At 41.0% G+C, this 7,098-nt stretch overlaps 1 pseudogene; it reads left to right on the top strand.

Annotated features, from left to right (window-relative positions):
- The first annotated feature begins 343 nt into the window (after positions 1-343).
- Positions 344-904, top strand: LOC102815392 (annotated as a pseudogene).
- Positions 905-7,098: the final 6,194 nt, after the last annotated feature.

Below are 7,098 nucleotides of genomic sequence, written 5' to 3'. Positions count from 1 at the left end.
TAAAGATTTACAGCTTCAGAAACCCTGTGCAAGGTCACTATGATTCGGAACCGACTCTTCCCGCCCCCCACCAAGGCTTGGCTGCAGAAAGCCACCTTGGACCCAGAGGCCCAGGGCTGGGGGCCCCTGGAGCGCGAAGCCCTCTCTGCGGCCGGGGCCTGGGAAAGAGGAGGAGGAAGAAACCGAAGAAGACGCCAGCTTACTTCTTTCTCTCTTAGAGAGGGAGCACCTGGAGGAATACCAGACAGGGGACCAGGGCTGGTCAGCTGCACTGCCATCTTCAGCCTCGAGGAGCCGAACGCCTGTTGAGGAGCTGGAGGCCATCAGAGGGCCACTGTGGGTCATGGAGCAGGCCGGAGAGCCACCAGGCATGTCCACTGTGCAGGGGCCACCCCGGGACAGGAGGGCACTTCAGGAACCCAGTTGGTCAGGCTGTTCCTGAGTCATGAGACAGGTCCACTCTTCCTGAGGAGCCCACAGAAGGCGGAGACTGATCACAGATCTGTCTACTTGGGCAATGTGGACTATGCTGCCTCGGCAGAGGAGCTGGGGGCTTACTTCAACCCCTGTGGGGAGATCCACCGCGTCACCATCCTGTGTGATAAGTTCTCCAGACACCCCAAGGGCTATGCCTACATCGAGTTTACTGCTGCGAGCTCTGCCCAGGCCGCCCTGGCCGCTGTGAAGCTGGATGACAGTGTCTTCCGGCAACGAGTCATCAAAGTGCATCCCAAAAGGACCAACTTCCCCAGGAATCAGCTCCACAGATGGAGGAGGCCTGCAGCGGTGCCCGAGTGCCAGGGAAGGGTCTTTCCAGCGCTGCCTCCAGGGCAGGCCCAGGTCCAGAGCTAGAGAGCCAAACGGGAGGCGTGGAAGACCTTCCCTGTGGTTCTCACCCTATTGATCTGGTTGGAGACTGGGGCAGGAGCTGGAGCAGACTGCTCGCACATGGTGACCCATTTATTGCAGAAGGGCCGAGGGCCTGGTGAGGGTACAGAGGTGTAGGGGTGTAGACCGGGGCTTCCTAAAGACTGCCACTCCATCAGGGGATAGGAGGACAGCTTTCCACTGTGGCTGGGCCACACAGACCACAGCACAACTGGGTCTGGATGGGAAATAGACCACTCGACTGGGGCCCCAGCAAGTAGCACAGGCAAGCTCTTTGGTGGGAAGGGTGGGTAGTGGGGGTATTCTCGGGGTTAATTTTTAAGAAAATATAAATACGTGTGTGTCTTAATAATAAAGCATCACTTATTAAATTTGAATCATTTTTAAAGCAAAAAAAAAAAAAAAAAAGCTAAGGAAGTATGGAGAGAGAGAGAGCGCTCTGGTTGCGTAGTGGTTACTAGTCATGCTGCTAACCTCATGGTCAGTAGTTGGAAACTACCAGAAAATGAGGCTTTCTGCTCCTGTAAAGATTTACAGCCTCAGAAACCCTATACAGGGTCTCTATGTGTCGGAACTGACTCCATTACACATAAGTACCACCACCAGAATATACTTGAAGGGTTCATAGAGGTCTATACTTTTTTTCTAGAAACTTTTCTGAAAGTTTGAAATTATTTTAGAAAAATATGGATTCCTAATATCTGGTAGCAGTAGAACTTACTAAGATATCATGCAAACAGTTTTTCTTTGCTTTATTTATATGTCTTCAGGAAAATATTGTGCTATAACCCTGTAGCAAATTATAAAAGAAAAGAAAAAAGACTTGAATTTTTACGACACTCATAGCGGTTTAATGTTAGTTTAGTATATTTACTACATTCATAGCTTATAAAATTATTTTTTCTCTCAGAGACCCACACATGATTTCTCCCAATATTACATTTACAGTGAAGGTAACTTCCATAGCTTAAAAAAAAAAAAAAAAAAAAGATTTACCTCAAATAGGCTCTCATACAAGCCTGAGTCCTAGGGTTCTAGTATTGTGTAAAAGCTTCCTTGCACAATTAATGTGTGACATAGGTATAGCTCAGTCATGAAGACCAACACCTGTGCTTCCATATGTTCTCATTTATTTCACTATGTTATATCACATTGATGAATTTCAGGGTAATTAAATGAGCATGGTAATTTTCCAAAAAGACAGGATTTCCAGGGAATCATCCAAGTGCTTGTGATTTTTTTGGAGGAAGGAGGAAGCCTAAAAGATCAAAAAGATAAAAACAAAATGATAGAAACTTTTCTTTTTAAAAAATATCAAAATGTAAGACCTACTTCTCAGCATATTCTCATGTAGGTCTATACATTTTGGAAGGTAGTGTTTCCATCTCTTTAATTCTTCCCTGAAGATTGTGCTCTTCAGTTTATACAAAGTCAAAAAGGTACTTTTGCTATTTAGAGGAATTCAGCTGGTGTTTGCTTGAAATGTTATTTAAGTTTTAGGAACAAAAAGAAGTCTAGAGTGCCAACATCAGGGATATAGGGTGGCTGGGTGAGAGTTTCTCTAGGAAATTCTTATAGTGCAGCTCTTGCTACCCTCAAGGAATGAGTAGGTGCATTGTCATACTGGAAAAAAATTACTGAGCTCAACTTTCCTGGCCTTTTTCTCACCAATGTAGTTTTCAATTTTTCTTAAGACTTCTTCAAAATAAATTCCCTAGACCATCCGTGTTCTTTCAGAAAATCTATCAAGATTATGCCTTTGGAATTCCAAATATCAGTTGTCAAAACCTTCTGAGCTGAATTCTCTGCTGAGAATGTAATTGTCCCAATAGAGTCCTGGTGTAGCACTGTGGGTTAATGCGCCAGACTGCAAAGCCATTTGAACTGCAAGGTTGGCGGTTCACGCTCACCAGCTGCTCCTTGGAAACCCTATACAGGGTTGCTATGGGTCGGAACCAACTTGATGGTACTTAACAACAACAACAATAGATCTCCTCAGAAGTCATGGTTTTCATTGGACATTTAATTTATTTTTCTGGAAGACACCGTTATGAGACTAAGACAAGCGTATTGTTGAGAGAACTTGTCTGCAGCCTTCCAATGATCTTAGACTCTGTCTTCACATGCTTTCTTTGGAATAAGCCCATTCATGTATGAACTGGAACCCATGACGCAATACTTTTGGACTCACATTCATATATTAACAAATGAATTAACTTGAAACAATGAATTACAAGAGAGATCTGAGAGAGTCACAAGAACAGCAGAGGACGTTGAAATGGGGTCCCAATCTGCCTTTATAATTGCTGCTCACATACATTGCTGCAGTAAATGCCACCCTTTCACCTTGGCTAAACGTCAGGCTAGATTCTCCACAGCTGAATCAAATGTTTAGAAGTGGACAGCTAGGGCTTTGATGATGTTAACCTATGTTACTAGAGCCTCTTATTCCAACAGTAGCTCATCTTTCAATCTCTGGGCTTCTGTCCGTACAGCCATCTCCACTTCTGTATAGGCATGGACAGCATATAGGCAGGGTCAGGCTACTGAGGCCACCAGCACCCTTGTATCTCTTTTAGCCTTACATACACAGCTCTGTGTAGGAGCCCTATCAATTATTGCAGCATTGGCAGGGTGTCCCCACACTCACACATCAGTCTCCAAATCTCTAGCAACTGTGCTAAGGAACCAAGTATGGAGACCGATGGTCATCCCAGGATTCCCCCCCGAGTCCTTTTATCCTCTGATCTCATCTTAGAAGTCTGAGGTTTTTTTTATCTCACGACTGGCTCACCAGTTTTTGAAGCTCTGGTCCAGAAGGGATAAGCCTTCTGCCTACATAGTTGCTGAGAGACTGAAGAAACAACCAGGAACTCATCCAAGAGACATTAGTTTATTTCAGAAAATAAAATTAAAGATGGTTTACCAGTAAAGAAACTTGCTGACAGGAAGTGGACAGCTCTCTCCAGTGGTGGCCAACTGGCCAGTCAAGATTTTCTGCACCAGAAGGGGCTTAAGGATCTCTTTATGCCATGTGGTAAACAGCCTCATCATCCAGGCAGAGAAGGAGGGGGCTGTATGAGTAGAGTCTTATCTTTAGCTGAGGGAAAACAGAAAAACAGCCTGGGTCTAGCTGCTTGCTACTCCTTAGTAGATATGAGAACATAAAGCCCTCGTATGCAAGGTCAGGGATAGATTCTGGAGGAGGGAGAAAGGAGAAGGAGTAGAAAAGCACTTCCCCTGGGTTGACTTTAGTGTTGCCATTTTGGAGCATTTGGCTCTTGTCCTTACAATGTAGAAAGTATCAAAAGAAAATGGATGGAATGTACAGTGCTACTGCACCAAAAAAAAAAAAAGTGAGGGGTAATGTTCAACCATTTTAAGAGGTGGCCTATGTACTAAGAAATTTGGAAGACCTGGCCAACCAAGTGGAAGCAGTCCATATTTTCATCCATTCTAAAGGGAAAAATGATCCAATGGAATACAGAAATAAATTATCTAACAATATCACATGCAAGTAGTTTTTTGTTGAAGAGTCAAAAATGATTACAGCAATACAGTGACAGGAAAATTCAAGTCAGCTACAAAGAGAATATGGAATGAGGGATATTGTTACTGATGTCAGATGGATCTTGGCTGAAAGCAGACAACGTCATCAGTAAGTTTGCTTGTGGTTTATTGACTATGCAAAACCATTGTACTGTCTAGATCATAACAAACAAGAATTGTGAAGAATGAGAATTCCAGAGTACTCAATTATACTTATGAGAATCCTTCATATAGACCAAGAAGTAGTAGTTTAAAACATAAAAATGGAGTACTGAGTGGTTCAAAATCAGGAAATGTGTGTCCATGATTGTCTTCTTTCACCCTACTTATTAAACTTGTATATTGTGCAGATAATACAAGAAGCTGGATTATATGAAGAAGAATGCAGCATTAGGATTGGAGGAAATGTCACTGACAACCTGCAATATGCAGATGATACAACCTTGCTTGCTGGAGTGAGGAGGACTTGAAGCACTTACTGATGAAGATCAAAGACTATAGCTTTCAGTTTGTATTGCATTTCAATATAAAAAAGAAAGAAAGAAAGAAAGGGAGGGAGGGAGGGAGGAAGGAAGGAAGGAAGGAAGGAAGGAAGGAAGGATCCTCAAAATCAATAGATAACATCACGATGAAAAGGGGTAAATTGAATTTGTGAAAGATTTAATTTGCTTGGATCCACAATCAATGCTCATGACAGTAGAAATCAAGACATCAAATGACATATCACATTAAGAAAATCTGCTGCAAAAGACCTCTTTGAAGGGTGTAAGAGTATGAGACGACGCCTGACCATCCTGACCTCTAAAAAGCATTCTGGCTGTACTTCATCCAATGCAGATTTGCTTGTTCTTTTGGTAGTCCATGTTACTTTTAATATTACCCTCCAATACCATAATTCAACTGCATCAATTCTTTTGTGGTCGTCCATATTATTCACTAAACAACTTGCACATGCATATGAGGTTACTGAAAATACCATGGCTTGGGTCAGGCGCACCTTAGTCCTCAAACTGACATCTATGCTCTTCAACACTTTAAAGAGGTCTTGTGCAGTAGATTTGCATAATGCAATATGTCATTTGACTTCTTGACTGCTGCTTCCATGAGTGTTGATGATTGATCTGAGAAAAATGAAGTTTTTGACCTTCTCCACTTACATGGATGTTGTTAATTGGTCCAGTGGTGAGGATTTTTGTTTTCTTTACACTGAGATGCAACTCCTACCAAAGGCTGTGGTCTTTGATCTTCATCAGTAAGTATTTTAAGTCCTCTTCTCTCTCAGCAATTAAGGTTGTATCATCTTCATATTGTAAGTTGTTAATGAGTCTTCCTACAATCCTGATGCCACATTTTTCTTCATATAATCCAGCTTCTTGGGTTATTTTCTCAGCATACAGGTTGAATGAGTAGATTGAAAAAATACGACCCTGGCACACACCCTTCCTAATTTTAAACTAAGCTCTGAAAGCTCTGCTAAAACCTGTCTCCTGGTGTTTGAATTACCAGTGGTCCAGCCTCACAGGAACATGCAAGCCACCACAGTAAAACATGTTGATAGAAAGGTAGTGGTATGGGATCTTAAGAGTTTATATATGATTAAAAATTAAAAATCATATTCTTTGGCAAAAAATAAAAATGCTTAGAGGAAAATTATTTCATTAATGTATAAATGAACTTGAAAAATATAGGCTTAACATTTTCAATCTTATTGATACACTCTAAATACCAACACAATGTCCTTGTTAGAAATCAAATTGAATTATCAAGGACAAATGAAAGGTTTTAGTGTTATAAACTCAAGAGTGAACTGAAGCAATTTATTAGCCATAAATTTTGACAAATTAAAGTATATCCTTCTTTTGGTACACCAATAGCTTATAAAATGGATTATAGGGAAATAGAGAATTTGGGTAAAGCTAACTGTAGTTGTGGAGTCCTGGTCTGGCACTGTAGAATAAAGCAGAGGCCTGCAAGTTCAGTATGAACCACAAGGTTGACAGTTCAAACTCACCCACCTCTCCTTAGAAACCCTATACAGGGGTTTTATATGTCAGACCTGGCTTGAAGGCACCAAACAGCAACAACAACACTGTAACCGTAGCCTTTCGACAATGGCATTCTGTTATTATTAATGTGCTCAGGAGTATAATAAAGTTATATTAGGATATCATCCAGGCAACATTATTTTCTGAAAGAGTAACTTTAATCTTTTTTAATACCCACATATTGATAGAATATAAGTATCAATTACTTCATTGTAGAAAGTGGTAAGAAGTTCCTAATGAATGATTGAACTAGAATACTTGAATAAAAGGCAAAAAGTAAAGAGCGTAAGGACGGATGACATAAGTACAAGATGAGAGCACAGAATTTTTGGAGTGGTGTTTATCTACAAAATGTATCAGTATTAGAAATGTATCAGTACTAGTGGCAGACATCAGAGATAGTCAATTTTTAAAAATCTTGTAGAAAATTAAGAAAATAGTCCAAGCATATGAATGGAACATAAGTCAAAAACCAAGGAAGTGAAGGGGAAGAACGTAATCATTGAATAGACCGATTTTCTCTGTCTGTAGATCACTGATAACATATTATCCTAAATGAATAATAATTTAAAATGTGTGAGTCTTTGGATATAAAAAGTTCTCTGCATTTGTCACA

The sequence above is a fragment of the Chrysochloris asiatica genome, unplaced genomic scaffold (genome assembly GCF_000296735.1).
Source record: "Chrysochloris asiatica unplaced genomic scaffold, ChrAsi1.0 scaffold00010, whole genome shotgun sequence".
Taxonomy (NCBI): Eukaryota; Metazoa; Chordata; class Mammalia; order Afrosoricida; family Chrysochloridae; genus Chrysochloris; species Chrysochloris asiatica.
This window is presented reverse-complemented; position numbering and strand designations above follow the sequence as displayed.